The sequence below is a fragment of the Sinocyclocheilus grahami genome, unplaced genomic scaffold (genome assembly GCF_001515645.1).
Source record: "Sinocyclocheilus grahami isolate Dianchi unplaced genomic scaffold, SAMN03320097.WGS_v1.1 scaffold266.1, whole genome shotgun sequence".
NCBI lineage: Eukaryota > Metazoa > Chordata > Actinopteri > Cypriniformes > Cyprinidae > Sinocyclocheilus > Sinocyclocheilus grahami.
In genome coordinates, this window is record NW_015505445.1 from 748031 (window position 1) to 752953 (window position 4923).

Below are 4923 nucleotides of genomic sequence, written 5' to 3' on the forward strand. Positions count from 1 at the left end.
GCACCCATGGGCTGGGCAACGGAGGTGGCGGAGCCTATGGCGACGAAGCCCGCCAAAGCCCGCCAGAATGGGCGGGGCATCTGGCTATATAAGCGGCCGTTTGCCACAGGATTCTCAGATTTCTTCTCCTTCAGCGACGACTCTACGTCTCCATGCTGATCCGAAGCCTGGAATCGGGACCTCTCAGCACGGCTGACCTGCTTCTCTGCCGCTTCAGTGATGCAGCAGTTCCGGTCTTTTTCCCCTGCCGCCATCCGCCGATACTTGTCTTGGCGTTGTTGCATATGCCACGCCGTTACTGTGGTTCGTGCGGGTCTCCCCTGCACGCCGATGACTGCCACACTGAGAGCGTTTCCTGCTTGGGGAAATCCCATGCGGAAGCTGCGCTCACGGGAGCTATTTGTTCCTATTGCGAGGGACCTGTGAGGACAAAATAGCGGGGCAGAGGGCTCGAGCGACCGGCTGCGGGCCCAGATCCCGTGTGCCTCACTCGCGCCCCAGAGAAAGAGTATTCTCCTGTCCTTTTCTCCCAGTCTGATCAGCGTCCCTCTGCTGGTGCGAGCAACCTGATCTCATTTGGGGGACGTGAGGATGAGCTGCTTGATGACAGCATGTCATTGGCAGCATCGGATGCAGAGGAGCTGTTGGGCTCGGTGAATGACCCCACCCCCTCGCTATCGTCCGCGCCCAGCTCCACCAAAGACGGGATGGATGCCGAGCTTCTCCGTATCCTCTCCAAAGCAGTTGAAGAGCTGGCTTTAGAGTGGTCTTTGCCAGAGGAGCCCTCCCGCAGCCATCTGGATGAGTGGTTCCTGCCGGGGCGTAGCCAGGCCCCTCGTCAGCGTTCCTCTCCGTTTTTTCCGGAGATCCATGATGAGCTCACCAGATCGTGGCGCGCTCCCTACTCCGCCAGCCTCCGTACTGCTTCTTCATCCACCCTCACTTCCATCGACGGCGCTGAAGAAAAAGGGTACGCTAAGCCACCTCCCCTAGATGAGTCAGTGTGCCCGCCCACGGCCATCGGCTGGAGAGCATAGGCTGCTCACCTGTCCAAGCCGTGTAGGACCACTTCAGCCCTCGCTGGACGTGCCTACACTTCAGCTGGACAGGTGGCTTCGGCGCTTCATTATCCTCTCCAAAGCGGTTGAAGAGCTGGCTTTAGAGTGGTCTTTGCCAGAGGAGCCCTCCCGCAGCCATCTGGATGAGTGGTTCCTGCCGGGGCGTAGCCAGGCCCCTCGTCAGCGTTCCTCTCCGTTTTTTCCGGAGATCCATGATGAGCTCACCAGATCGTGGCGCGCTCCCTACTCCGCCAGCCTCCGTACTGCTTCTTCATCCACCCTCACTTCCATCGACGGCGCTGAAGAAAAAGGGTATGCTAAGCCACCTCCCCTAGATGAGTCAGTGTGCCCGCCCACGGCCATCGGCTGGAGAGCATAGGCTGCTCACCTGTCCAAGCCGTGTAGGACCACTTCAGCCCTCGCTGGACGCGCCTACACTTCAGCTGGACAGGTGGCTTCGGCGCTTCATTCAATGGCGGTCCTCCAGGAGCCTCGCATCCTCCGATCAGTCTGGCCTGGACCCCGCGACCCTCAGAGATCTGAGGAGCGCAACCGATCTGGCTCTGCGCGCCACCAAGACCACCGCCCAGGCGATCGGGAGATCGATGGCCAGCCTTGTGGTGCTCGAGCTCCATTTGTGGCTGACGCTAACAGAGAGCTTTTATAATTTTTTTTTATAAAATCTTTATAAATGATCCGCGGGCTTTGGCGGGCTTCGTCGCCATAGGCTCGTGCAGCTCCGCTGCCTAGCTATTGGTTCCTTTTTAATACACTGCATGAACCAATGGCCATGCAGTTTCACTGCGTGAATGGAAAAAAGGCTTCAGTTCAGGATAAAAAAGGCTTTTTCTCTTATGCATCTAGCAAGACGCAGAACTCGTTCCCGTATCTCAGGGGTTACGAGGTTACGTTAGTAAACGAGTACGATTTCTTCTCTTTTGCAGAGGCTCGTCTGCTGGAGATGATAATACTCCTTTCAAACATCTGAGATAGACTGATCCAGGCTAAATTTAAACCCGTGGACAGACATGGCGCGCCAGTGGTGCATGTCTTCTGCTCTCAGCTTGCTATGTGGCTGTACATTTCTATAGACTTATGGTACACTGCTCCGTGTAATATTACAGCAAGTTAAAGGTTCTTTTGGTGCATTTCAGCGCAGTGTACGTAATACACTTTTTGGGGAACGAGGCAAAGACTTTTCACATTCACGGACCTGTGCAGGGTGTAATTGACAGTGACAAGTGAAGAGACAGACACACCTACAAGTGAAGTAGGGGAAAAAGTCGTAGAAGAGGGATGCTGAGATTCTAATATTCAAAAAGTGTATTTATAAATAAAAATATATTTATTATATTATATTAATCTTTTTTGTGCCAATATACATCTAGCTATATTTTACTATAAAAATTTGCATTGGCTAGAAATTGCTTTTTATGAGTCTCAATAAATTATAAAAAAAATGTATCATTGCATATCTTGTAATCGTAAGTAATACAGACAGTTAAATCTGTAATTTTACTTTGCACTGGAGGCTCCTGTCACCAAGACAAATTCCTTTGTGGAAACACAATTGGCAATAAAGCCCTTTCTGATTATGATTCTAATTCTGATTCTAATATTGAAGTATTTGGCATTTACAATACTTCAACAATTTGGGGTAAATTACCACCATAGTTACTGTTCTTAATACCACAGTTGCATGTTCTTGTATTTAGTATACAAGTACATGCAAGTATAAGAGTATAAAGACTATTTTGCGTGTTTTTGTCCATCTGTGTTCTCACGTGAGGAATAGTGTTGATATGCAGCCAAAGAGTTCAGTCAGTTCACTCATAGTATAACTAGAGAATATATAAACCGCTCATTAGCTTTTCTATCTGTCTTTGTCTCTGTCTCTATCTCACTCTGTCTCTGTCTCTTCATTACGAGACCCCTAATCTGTCTTTGAAGATGACGGCAGGGATTAAAACAGAACCCTGTGGTTATAACATCAGTCACTTGTGTGTGTGCGTGTGTGTGTGTGTGTGTGTGTGTGTGTGTAGATGGGGGTTGAGTGGGACAGAAATCCAGACAGACAGTAGGTTTTACAAGTGAGCTTGATGCAACGTCACATTTATTGTGCACTATTTGTTCTCAGGTTTGTTCTCTGGCTTTATGTTTTTAGTAAAACTCTTTTAGAAATAAAAGTGAGCTGTTGTCTGTATTAAATTACTTTTATTGTGTCCTGTCACAAACAATGGAAGATGTAGGATAATTAGTGCTTGGAAGCATGTTTGGAAATTAAAAAAAAGAAAAAATCAGTTCCTTTTGGTACTGCAGTTGCGCACTTTACCTTTACAAAAGGCTTCACATTCTCTTTGTGTATTATTTGACTATGGAAAACTATATTTTATTAACAGAGAAAACAACTGTTTAAGGGAGTACTGATGACCTTAATGTCTGTTAAACAAAAAGCTCAATAGTAATCTAAAGTCACTGCATTGACCCGAACCCAGAGTGTTACAGTGCCTTTATCGTCCTCATAGAGTTAGCTGTTAATGTGACATCTGCTGACATGCTTCATTACGTGTGCAGTCACCTGCCTCAATGTGAGTGTGTACACTGGAATGCTAATAGTAGATCTGCAAATTAATATAAGATTCTACATTGGCTGTTGTTAAACAGTGTTGATTCCAAGAGCAATGTTTTGTGGCTCAGCAAAAACAATGAGAATTCCAATGTCTCCCAAGTCTTGAAAGCATCAATATATCATAAGCACAAAGTATAATTTGCCTCAGATGTTTTTCTGAAATTCTTCAGGAGAAATAAAATACGCACAGTTAAGACAATTGTTGACATGGAGTAAGAGTATAGAACTAGAAATTAAATGTAGAGAGCATAGCTTGGATAATTTGGTATTTTATATATTAAATATATAAATTGGAATTAAAATCTGAGCAGTTTGAGATTAAACTTTAAAGGATCTTTTACTTTGGATAAAAGTCTGAGTAACAGGATATGCCTACTTGATTAAAGCCTTTATTTGCCCTCTGTCAATTTATTGTTGAATAGGAGAAATAAATTGTCGAGACAATAAAGAGGTCTCTTGAGTTTTTGTCCTATCCTGTGGAATGTTGCACAGCATGTATGTTATATTGTACTGTGAGAGCAAATAAGAATTTCAGAGTAAGATTTACAGTTGACAAATAGAAAACCTAAAAACCCCTGTGTATGTGCATGCCTTTCAGTGAATTTTCCCTCGGCCAGCTCCGTAAAGGCCAGTGTCCTTCATTAATCATAGCCAGTCATCCCAAATAAGGCAAACACTGTGCCCTTCATACTCTTCCAGCCCCCTGCTGTACTGACGACAAGCCTGCATTTAACACCAGCATAAAACCAACCTACCAAATACTGCAGCACACTAATGCTTTACAGTCAAACTTCATCAAGAGGAAAGTGCTTTTGTTAATGGCATTTGCCAAGGCAAGATTTGCTATTATTATTGCTCATACCTTAAAGAAACTCCTATCCATAAGTAGGAGAGCCACTGTTGCTTTAAGTGGCTTTTAAACCAATGATTTTTGCTTAGCAGATGGTAAAACTTTGAGTGCTGAGACAAAACAAAAATAAAAAAAACATCACAATTCACTTAAATGACTGCATAAATGAATAAATTGAGAATTCAGCTCCATTTATTGATTGTCATAATCATATTGAAACTATTCAGGTGTTGACAAAATATTCATATTTTGCCCATGTATTAAGTGCAGTAGCCATTTTTTTTCTGGTGTTGCTAATAATAGTTCTTAGAATTAGGGAAATTATGGGGGGGGGGGGGGGGGGACATGTTTTTTTAAAAATTGTGTGGGGGGGTTGAATTATAAAA